The following is a 12,456-nucleotide window of genomic DNA, read 5'->3' on the forward strand; positions in this document are numbered from 1 at the left end:
GCTAGCTTACAGTGTCACGATGCGAGGCAGAAGTGAGTAAAGTAACAATGGTTGTTGCGTTCGGATGAAATGACTGAATGAGTGGATACACTGTGAGTCATTTCATACAGGTGCATGGTGCGGTTTGCAATTTTTCAAATTGACTTGCAAATTAAATTCTTTCATTGATGAACACCGAACTTAAACAGAGATCTTCGCAATAGCGCCTACACGCATGGTAAACTTTGCAGTTCTAGTGAACACTCTAAACGATTGTTTGCAAACTTGGTAGATCTTTTTTTATAATTACGAACAAGCTGACCGAAAATTATCCATTTAACACAGCTTAGATAATATGTAAGGATGTAACAAAGCGTGTTTCGTGTTATTGTAACGAAATTATACTTAGTCATTTATTAGTGATGCAAGAGGAGTTCAAAATTTACACACTCTGTTTCACTCTCGTTTAACATGATATATCAATAATTTGTTTGAATTCTGATTTGAATGGAGGATGTGCCGCATCAACTCCTGACAAAGGTGTTGAAAGCATGTGGCTCACCACAAAAATGTCAGATAATATCAATGGAAAAGCAATTGATTTACTAAAACATATTACTATTTTATCCGTGAGTATTGTAAATGTGCATGTTACGCCGTTTTTAAAACGATGTAGGATAGTTTTTAAACACCAAAGCAAAAAGCATCGCGCTATTCGAGAGTGATTTGTAGAGCAGCGTTTATGCCATTCTGAAATTGGCATTTTAAGTAAGGGTTTTGTTCGCTAGATCTTCTGTTGAGTTCGCTATGTGTAGGCGCTGTGTTGGAACACTCATTATCACGTGTTGCTTGTACAACAGATCGAATAAATAGCAGTAAGTTAAAACACATTGGAAAAGATAATAAAAGATTAGAGTATAACTATTGCAATAAAAAGAAACTTGGAACCCGTGAAAACCGTTAAGATTATTCGAGCACTTTCCGAAAGATCTATTGCTTTCTGTTGAGGGAAAAACATTAGTTCGTTTGAATCTAAGAAATAATGTGTTGAAGATTAATATGAGTTTTGAAACGTGTAACTGAACTAGTGCTTCAATGCTTTCCCTACATAGGAAACTTAGCTGTCCGAAAACTAGTTTTACTATAATCTAATCAATAGCCCAATTTTTCATAGTTATTGATTTCATTGATAAAAGTCACAAAAGTGAGACATGTAAAGCGCAATAGGGAGTACATTTTTTCATATAACATTAGCATGCAAATTAGTCTCTTTTATTCGTATCTAAACAGTGTTTGAGTGTCGTATAAACACTCATGGAAAGCGAACACAATTTGACAGTTTAATCATATATGGAGCAATAAGGGGAAATGAAAGTCCGTACCAACGTGTATAAACGGCTGATGACAACCGATTGAAGCGCTGAATTCAGAATAGTGCATTTAGCAATATGAGGAATGTTCTGATTTTATATATTGACTATATATTGATACTGTTCATTAGTACCAAAGATATACGAAATCGCATCGTCGAAATAACATCTCTAGTAATTGTAATAATGCAAAAACTAGTATTTAATAATATTAGATTTTTGGGCCATTATTTGAGCAGCAGTTGGCCACTGTGTATCGCAGAAAAGGCAATGTTGTTAGGCAGGAGAAACTCTCTGGAGAGAAATGATTCGGGGTTTCGCTGAAGCGAGATGCACTGCTGTTCTCTGTATGACAGAACGAGCGCACATGTTCGATACGAACTTTGTGCGAGCTAGCAAGGAGTGCGAAAGCCATTAGCCAGAGCGAGATGACATGAGCACAAATTTCGTCGAACATCTTGGGAATGCTCAATGCTGACGCTGTTGAACAATTGAAAGGCAGCTCTCGTTCGCATTACAGTGTATTGGGTTTTCATCAGCTGACCGGTGCGGACGCACGTTAGTCCGTGGTCGAATTCGGAAGTCCGACACCTTCGGTGGCTTTATCGTACGGATGTGTCGTGTGCGTGCGCGCCCTGTGTTTTGTGCCGATTGTTCTTGTGACCATTGTAGGTGTGCGTGTACAAGGTGCGTAGAAAAAAGAGGCAAGGGCAAGTGAGTTTGTGGGAATCAAAGCTTCCCAAGTCCCGTTGCAGCGATCGTGTGGCGGATCAGTGATGATCTTTGTTATTCGTTTGGGGGGAAGATTCCGCGCGTCAAAAAGCCAACAACCCACTTCCGGAATGGGTGCGAGCTTTTTGCAACATTTTTTCGCCCGAAAGATCCGGTCGCATTCCAGCGGGTATGATCGCGATCTGCAGAGTGATCGCCATCGATCTTCGTACAATATGAACGAAAACGCAACAAACAAACAAAAAATAACATGTGAAAGTGCATACGCGCGTGAAGTGTCGTTAGTTTTGTCGTTTCGTTTAGCCGCGCCAACTTTCACCATCGTGCAGTGCGAACTTTGATGTGCCCGAGTCCTAATTTGATCGTTTTGAATAAAATTAAGCGCAGTCTAGAAAGTGACAAGTCTACGGCAGGGCGAGCGCACCCAGAGGATGCTTTATTGTGATCTCTTTCTGCGCCACGCCGAACCCGGTTCTCGAGGTGGCGCTTGGCGCCGCCATAGATTGATGCTGTGCTTTTTTTGTCTTGCTCTTTTTACGCTTCTCCAATGCTGACTATATGCAGTGCTGCGATTGCTGCTCGAACTGTGCGATAGTTTGCCATTCAATGCAATATTTTTCGACATACACTTCGGTCAAATTCTGCTGCCCTGTTGGCTGCCTTTCGGTGTTAGTAAAGATTAATATTACTTAAACGAGACGCACATTCCGTTTCAATTCATCGTGAAATCTCCGTCCGTATGATGCGTACGGTTTGGTTACGAGCCGTTCCGTCGTAGTGGTGTTGTTTTGGCTCCAAACAATTCGACGGAGTAAACGACAAATCCGGCTATGCTCCCCAGCGGCAGAGGAGCGAAAGAGAAAGCACGACAAGAGGCAGGACGGCGCCCATGTGTATGCGCGCGCGTGTGTGTGTATCGTGGCTTCATCTGTCAATTCGGTGGCCAGAAAAACAACTGCACGGGAAGTGTTTATTATTCCTCACGTAGAAACCGGAAAAGAGGGCGCCTCGCTTGTATGGCGCCTGTGTTTCCTCTTTTCCTTGATTGTTTCGCGGATCCCTGTGTCATGTTTGCTTCCTGCACGTTTTGGCTCGCGCCTGGTTGCAGCTTCTTCTATCTGGCGGCCGTTCAGAGTATGCGTACGAGCCGTGTCCGTTTTGACACACGCATACAACGTTGCGCTCTCGTTGGCTGACTGTGCTAAGGAATTTACGTGATTGCACAGGGTTTGAGCTCAAGATAACATACAACAAACATTGTACGGAGTTTAAAAAGAGGAATTTTTGAATGGGAGCTAGTTATTTACAACTAAAAATGGCCATGTTAAAGAAACAAAGAATGGTAGTTGTTTGGTGTGCAGGAATTACGCAGCTTGATATTTAACGAGAGCCTTTGTACGGGACGATACGAAGCTCAAAAGTACTAAAGTATTCAACAACACTCAGTCAGTGTAAACACGTGTTATTGGTAAGATAATGTGCAGTTGACAAAGTCCAAGTAGCCGGAACTAGTATCTCATTTGGATTGATTACAGTGGCTAGCGAGCCCTGCATGGGGAGCATTTTTCATGCCATCGTTCTTCTCTCTAACGAATTTTTGGAAACGACACAAACAACGTCTTATTTTCCTTCCGATAAGCGCTCAAAATCCGACGGGAGGTGGCGATTATCGTTCATCGTCGTCGAGAACGCTTCTGCTTTGGTTTGGCCGTTGCCGTCTAGTTGTCAGATTTATTTGCAGTCAATAATATAAAATTTGGGATTGCGCTTCTGTGCGGTTTAACGCTCGCGAAGATTTCACACTATGAATTGTATCTTCCTTGGATCAATGCTTTCGTTGCACCATTCACGATTAGATAATTTTGGCGTTGCCCAGAAATCCACCGTTAAATTGCAAAGCATGTTTAGCAGCAAATGAAATTTATTTTTGCTGAATGAAAGCTTTCGGGTTTGCCGTGAACCGTAGACTCGAGCGTAAGCCGGAACTGCCGCAATCGCAGCAACCGTTGATCAGCAAACGTATATGAGGCTCAAAACACTTTGAATTGAAGCATTCACGCTCCTCGCCATCATAGGCAGCCAAGAGTGAAGCACAAATTAACGGGACGAAGCAGGCCTCATGGAAGAGGTAAGCTTGAACGGGAGTAAAAGTAGCACAAGTTAAGAGCAAAATCCACACGGCAGAAAAGCGTCCCGGGGCGAAATCTCGTTTGAAGTGGGCAAAAAATGGCTTGCCGGGGTTGGTGGAACATCGAAGAACTTCGCTCCGTGTCGTGTGTTTGCAGCGCATCAAACTCTAGCCTGCAAGCAAGTGTCCGGAAAGGAAACGCGAAGTTCAAGAAATGCAATTAAAAAAACGACGCCAAACCAAACAAAATAACAAATACACTAGAAACACGGTGTGCACATGAAGGAAACTAGTTGTTGCCAAAGCAGAGTAGCAGCGGAATCAGAGAAAATAGAACAAGCCAAGTTGCCCGTTCGAGTGTCGCCGTATCCGTAAACAAAAGTCGCATCTAGTTGGCTTTTTTCTACGTTGAGGTTCGCGTTGGGCTGGTTTGCAAGCGAAGAGAAGAAGGCAAACAAACAAACGAGAGAGAGAGAAAAAAACCCATCAGTTAGATAATGATGGCCCCTACTGTTTAGAGCAGAAATGCAATGAGGCTGTGTGTCAGTATCGAAGTTTTTGCTTTTTGAGTTATTTCGAGCCAACCAAATCGCTCACCCCTGGAGTCGACCTGTTTTGTGTATTTTTTGTTGTTGCAAGAAAAAGTGTATTCGACTCGGCGGCGTGTTGTATCGTGCTGGTCTTAAACTTGCATCGAAACAAATGTTTTCGAAGGAAAATAATGCCATCTCAAATCAAACCACGGTCCCGGTTGATGAGTTTCATCATATTTAAAGGTAAGTTTATGTATCCAAATTGCGCTTACGTGCGGCACAAATACACGATAGTATCGTAATCGAATCTCGTCTGAGCCTCCACCGTACGCAGGACTGACTATCCAGCTACGAAAATTTAAAGTCATAAGAAGAAAGTCTTGGCTAAGCATATCAAGGTAGGCCTTGACCGTACGCCGGTTCTTGAGCCAATTAAAAAGATGAAGAAACGTAAATTATTATTATTATTTAGTTAGGGACTGCCAAGCCGTATTGAGATTTGTATAATTGTTTCTGAACTGAAAGGCATTTCCTCCCAACAGCCGCTGTGAGCCTTATCCAGAAAGATACGTAAATTATCTATTGGTGGCTTTTATGCAATTTTAGCTTGTTTAGTGTAACATTAGTAATGCATAAAAGCAAGAATAAATGCAATAACTGCATTTCATTGCCCTGTCGTTCACATTATAATTCAATTAATATTTCTCTACCGCATTCAGTTGCGCGTCAGTTTCAACTAGGTGTAATCGTGACTGAATCCTGTGGTCGACGGATCACATGCCATCACACATTTCGTCGAGTGTGCAAAATAATCCACCAACAACTGGTGAATTCCAATCAATAGCGCATTTTAGTAAGAGCGCTTTGTACATCTGTGCATTCAGAGCGTTTGCTGGCAGTGAAATGGAGATGCGAGATTTTATGACATTTAAATATTCAATCAATTCACCCAAACCACCCGTTTTCGGTCAACTCTGAAGCATGAATATTCCACAGGAGAGTTTGGCACGTTTCTGATACAAGCTGTGCTCCGTTTTCCACATGATTTCCTTTTTTTTAATTTGAATGATTGTGGTGTTTGTGATTCATTGATTTAGCTGTGTCAATCACAGTTTTGCTCCACTTTGGAGGGGTTAAAAATCGTGTTCGATCCTTTCATATTTTCATTGATAGCCGTAATTTCGTCGGTCTGGGCCTAGGGTGTGACCAATTTGATTATGTTTTTTTTTTAAATTCAAACCACTCTGCACTGATATTATGTTTTGTGTGTCAGTTTATGCAACACATAATCTCATCAGATTTTAAACATTTGCAATCCGATTTGTTGATTTGATTCCTTTAATGCCTTAATCGAGATTATGTGGATTACATTTCTATGGAAAATCATCGTCACAATCAGTTTTTAGATTTACTTTTTTATCTGAAAGTTTGCCTCATTATGAATTCTTTGAAGAACAGAAAAAACCGCACATGTCAATGTGTAAAACCTTTCCTCTTGCGAAATGGATTCCTGCTAGCTATAGGAACGGCGAAGCATATTTTTCTTAGACATGACACATTCGAGCATTCGGTCTGTTGGCGTAATACCAAGGCACATTTCTTTGTTCCGCAGAAGGTATGTTTCTAAGTATCGTCCAACGCAGATCAAAGCGTTGTTGGTAAATGTTCGTAGATAATGTGCAGCGCCGCTGTGGGGAGACAGATTCAAAGGAACGTACCAGCATACGTGCTTCTTTTCTATAAAAGCGATAAGCACCATAATGCAGCGTTTGAGAATTGTTTTTTTTTGCTGGTGAATCCCTAAAAGAACGTTCGCCATATCGGGTACGTGTCTCGCGGATTTGTCGCTTTATTTCCACCGATTAGATAAGAAGCTTGCTGATGAGTCACTCGTTGGTTCAACATTCATGTGGGAGGTGTTTGTTCTACGCATATGCTCATTGTGCGATGCGCATGAGGGATTTCTAATTCTTGAAACACTTCGTAGAAATTGTTTGCGCACCTGTGAGCCATTTGCTCTTCTCACAAAGAGCCGTTCTTTCTGGGGACACCCATGCGAAACCGTTCTGGTGCGTTTACGATTTGCGATGAGGAGAGGCGGGGATTTGGGTGGTGTTGAATTAGGACCATTGCGTTGTAAATCCGAAATTCAGTTTCGCGTCCCTACCAAGCTGACTAACTTTGCTCACGTTCCTGCTCGTGGCCTGTTTCAAATTACATTACGCGCGATAAAGCAAAAGATGCGCTGGGTTTTTGTAAATTGAGAGCGTTTTCATATTTCATATGTTCGGCTTAGGACGGGAAGTGAAGAAAAGAGCAAAGAAAAAGCTGCATGTAACGAAAATATACACGCGCACCGTGGAACAAAACATTCTGCCACGAATCGAAACGCTCGTGTCCACGGAAGAGGGAGTTACATAACTCGATAGAGCATAAATCAAATTCTTCCTGCCCCGACGTCGAGACGAATTTGTTACGAACCTACCGGCGACTAGCAGCAGTCCGCCGAGTGCGTGAGTTATGATCCTATGATATCTGGCAAACAGTTGGCCGCGGCATGGTTTTTCGGAGGACGGTGTGTGGAACAAGCGGAAGCGTAATATGTAACAGTTCTCTAAACACGGGCCACCTGCTGCGCCCAGCCTGCCTGGGGCTCCCTTCTTTTGCCTTCTGCGAATTCGAACCGCGATCAAATCTTCTCCCCGATCTAGAAGCAGGTTCCGTTGCTGCACCAGTTGGCTGTTTTGATTTCCATCGCCTCATGCATGCTGATAGTGGGGTTTTATTTTCTTTTATCAGCTCGAGAATGTGCAACGCAGTACAAAGAGAGAGGAAGAGAGCGTAAATGAGCACGTCAGAGCGAGCGAGATGAATCGTAACGATCGGTGATGATCATCTTGCCCTTGCGCCTTTGGTTTGTTTGTTCTTGTACGCTTGTTTCGTTCTTCCGACTTTGTCGGGCCTTGCGCCTTCTCTAGCAGCACTATCTCTCGCGCTACACCACATTTGAACCCGTTGCGTACGGAACGGCAAGCGCGTGTTGGATGGGTTCAAATCTCGCGCTTCTGTCTCCTTTAGCGGTGCCAGATCGAGGCCTGGCCCGAGAAACCAATGCGCCAACGGTCAGCCACGCAAGCAAACGCGCTAGTGTGTTGGTGCCGTGACACCGAACACCGAAAGGTCACCCGAGATTCGTTCGATAATGCGCCGGCTGGGGAGGGCGCGTGGACATGACGAGGCAATGGGGTGGTCGGTTGCGCTGTGGCGAAGAGATGTAACTGATCTATTTAGCCCTCCACGGTTCGCCTGCCGTAGGGTTGTGCGTTTGTGGTGTGTGGGTTCGAGGAGTTGAAAGGTGCGTGCAAGAGCATTGAGAAGGGACGAGGTATGTATGTCAAGTCACACACCCGAGGGAAGACTGAGCACGCAAACATGGCGCAGGTTCTTCGGAGGTGCCGAGAGCAACATGGGGCCACGCGCTTTTCGCGAGCTGCGCCGGAAAGAGACGCACAACACGGATGACGGCGGTCGAGTTCTAATTCCGGCTCAAAACGGCCCGAAGACGACGTCAAGATCCACGAGAGGAGCTGGTGTGTGGTACACTCATTCTGTCAATCCGGCAGATGATCGAGCGATGATGAGTCCGTATTGCGTGTGTTTGTGGCGCTGTTGCCGCGCGCGCTAATCGCAATCGCGCACGGGCACAGAGTTCACTCACCTGCGTGGTTCTCCGCCCGACGGACCTACCGACCTGTAGATACTGTGCTCAGAGAGATCTATAGTAGAGGGTACTCTAGCGATCGCCAGCACACGGTGCAAATATTTGGTGGGTGCGAATGTATGCTCCATGTGCAATGGCGTGTGCAGTTTGCTGCGAAAGCATGACAGATGAATTGTCAGTGGAGCGAACTAGACCTAATGGAGACTATTTCGGGACCGAGCCGTCCACAAACGTGCGAACGTAGTGATCACAAATTAGACACCGTACGGGACACACACGTTTTGGGCTTTTCTGGGTCGCAGTGGTTGTGCGTGTTTCTTGATGACTTGCCTTGCTTTCTACTTATTTCGGTGCTATCATCAGGCGTTCCTTTGGGTGACTACAACGGGGTTTTTCCGCGCTTCGTAACTGTCCCATGCGGGTTTCGAGCGGGAGTTATTGGATTCAGTTGAATAAAGCTTCAGCTTGTTGTATTTATTAATGTTGAGTTAAGGTTGTAACGGGAGATTAAAATAGCGTTTCGGACATAACAGGAAAATGAAGTGCTAACATATGAAAACGTTGTGCTGCACTTCAAATTATAAGCAATATTTTGCAATAACTACCCGTTACATTTTTAGCTATTGCGTGGAAATTCCATCTCTGTCACGAATAAACATGTTTTTGTTTTGCTATTGCCGCTCGGGAAATCGATGTTTATGACAGTTTATTGTTCTACGATTATCAGGCATTATGAAAACAAGAAACGGCCAGTACGACATGTTTGATTTGTTCTATTTCAAACATATCAAACTTCGACGTGGTCATACAATGTGCGCCATTAGTTTTTGAATCTGATTGACGTCGTTATATTGTGAATCCTAGAAGCAGGATTAATACGTTCAACAAACTACGGCCACAGATATGAAACTGTCGAAATGCTGGTATGGCTTGGGATGCTGACTGGAGCTATTTGCATGTGATCTCGAGTATTTTTTATACATGCCTGTTCGACGTACAGCTCATAGGATTTACTAACCCAGCAGGAAATCATCATTTGTTTGTTCCATTGAAAATGCATTCATTGCAACGTAGGAATTGATCATCGTTCGCTTTGCTCGAATTCTTCAAAGTGTTCTGTAGAAGTGAGCACTTTGGGAGACACGCTCATACTAACAGTCGTTTGCAAAAAAAAAACATTCTTTCCATTTGATGTATTTCTGCTGGCTCATGGTTATGTCTGTTCTCCTATCACTTGAATTGAAACGAGCTGAAGAAAGGTGTATAGTTTGCAAAAGAGCACTATACAGCTGAACAGCCGAGGCTCTTAGATTACCGAATGTGTTGGCAAAGCGGACGCTTTGGATAAGGGAAATGAAAATTGTCAACCCCATGCTAAACTCGTATGCTGAATTTCTGCCGCATGCTGAACTTAATGCAATTTCATTCCGTCAATGAGAAGTTCAACTCAGCTTTATTTACGAAAAGATCTTCCTAAACGATCCTTGCAACGTAAAGTGCCCGTACATTTTTTACCAGATCTCCGCGAACCTTGGACAGCGTCCCATGAGCATTGTTCATTAATTTTGTGTTGAAAAATGTGTTTAATAAAGGAAAGCAGCTTACTCATCGTATGATGCAAGAACAGCGTATCGTATGATAGTAAATACACACGACTAGGAATCATAGACAGAAAGCAAAACTTATAGACTTTCGATGACTGATAAGAATTAAATCCGCTTATCACTACAATGACTTTGACCGCTTATTGACGTGCATCGCAGTTGCTAAGCGATAAAAGGCTTGTCGTAGGTACGGTATAGCTAATATTTGCCAACACGTTGCAAGCCGAATGTTCTTTTTTTTGGGATCTCCGAGCTCAAATTCCAGACTGTCGGGTACTATAATACCTTTTCCAGCATCGTTTTAATTTGATTGAATTTGGATGCAGCTTCGCCGATTCGCCATGCGGCTACCGTGAAGACGAAAATAAGCATTCCTGACAGCCGGCAGTACAGTAGTGGAGCAACTTATTTGAATAATTTGCCTGATTGCATTTATAAATTGGATCGATAGGGCGAAATTTGGAGAATGGAATAACTTTTTCACACTTTTTCGTTCGTTTTGGGACCAGGAAGGGCTCGGGATTTTTTTTTGCTGGGCAACTTTCCCGAAAAATCCTTCACGCTGGTGGGAATATTTTTTGGCGTAAAATATACCCCCCTTGTGTTGGGAAAGGTCTCTATCACACGCCTAGCGGAACGATAGAACGGAGAGAAGCCCCGTTTCTTTTGCGCAAAATATTATCGCTAGGAACGAACAGCAGCACTAAACTAATGCATTTGCTCTCTCCTTCGGTAAATTTTAAATTTATGGTTTTCCATATCCCTGCGAACGCACCCGGTAACGGTGAGATTTGGTGGAGAGAAAAAAAGGAGCATAAATATCTACCCCACTCTGGGTGTTCTGGGAGAGGGAGTCGCTTCGCAACGGAGGTTACTTACTCCGTCCGACCGCATGGTTGATAGGGCACAAGGCACTGTCCGAATGCTGGGCTGTGCCTCGAATTTCCCGGTGGGGTGTTCTCGGTAGCAGGAAGACCGATGCTAGCTTTCTTTTCTTCAGTGAAAATCCCCAGGAGGGCGTTGGCAGGATAGAAGATGCTACCGTTTTCCTATCCATTTCCGCAGCGGGCATAGATTCTTGAATGAGGTGAGCAATTCGAATAGAACCGAACGAAGGAGCAACGCTTTGGAGCACGAGAGTGATAGTATTCTACACCGTGGTAGAAATTATGGCATGCGAGAACACTGGCAAAGTCAAAGTTTGCCAGAAGTTTGCCTTCCGGTTTGCCACCGATTTTTCGTTCTTCGATACAAGCCGTTCATGGAGTAAATCGGGAGGGTTGGATGATTAAAAATAATGCAAAATATTAGGCTGAAATAAAATGACAATTAATGTTCCATAATAAAAGAATCACAAAATCGTAGGAAATTTAATCAGAACATTCACACGAAGACATGTGAACCTGGGAATGATAAAAGGAAGATAATAAACCTCGGTGTGCCGTTGGCTTATGGGAAAATTTCATTTCCAAACGAATGGATGGCTTATGAAGAATGGAATGGACGTTTCGGTGCCTTTTGCACTATTTCCGGAAGAGATTTAGACGAGATGCTCTTGCGCGCTTTGTGGAACCGAACGAACCGTGTGAGGTTTTAGAAAATAATAAAACCAGCTCGAGCGTGACAATGGAGGATCGTGGTTGGTTTTCCTCCAACCACTACGTGCATACGGACGCGCCGGAATCTGTGCCAAGCGAAACGCCCCGGAAGTGAAGTTGCGTAGTGCCACGGGGTATGATAGTTCACCGTCCATGGTGCTTGGAGCTTCGAGCGGCGGGATAAAATCCGGAAAGAGTCCAATCGTTACGAAAGTAATGCGGTGCGCTCTTATCCACGAGTGGTGCGCCCTTGGGTGCATCCGAAGTCAATGTTCAGCCAAGTTTAAAGTTTCACCCTGAGGATAAAAGTAAAGAATGTTAGGAAAGGGCTCACCAGAACACTCCACCGAACGGTTTTAAGGGGATGAGGTGCTTTCGCCAGCAAAAGCAAACCTTCCGGAGGGCAAAAGGAGCCCTCTCGCTCGTGACAATTACCGACCAAGCGGTCGCGGCACGCAGGACAACTGAATACAAAAATCACTTAGGTCTTTCTCGAGTACGAGGAGATGCTTGGATTGTTGAAGTAGTTAGCGCAAAGCAGAAAAGTTCGCTCTTATCGAAAGTTTACCAAGCGCTCGCTTCGCCCAGGGGCGCCAGTTTCGTGCTTTACCACGAAAGGATTCGTGGAAGGGATAGCGATGATTTGAATTTCGTATGAAATTTTGCGTTTTATTAGCCATTTACCTTAACGCGACTAACGGGAAACGATTATTGTGTCCTCTTTTCCATGTCACAAGTTCGGTGATTCATTAGTGCACTGAAGGTGAAGTTTGGAATGGTTTTACGATGCC

This window comes from Anopheles nili, chromosome 2, assembly GCF_943737925.1.
Source record: "Anopheles nili chromosome 2, idAnoNiliSN_F5_01, whole genome shotgun sequence".
Classification (NCBI taxonomy): Eukaryota; Metazoa; Arthropoda; class Insecta; order Diptera; family Culicidae; genus Anopheles; species Anopheles nili.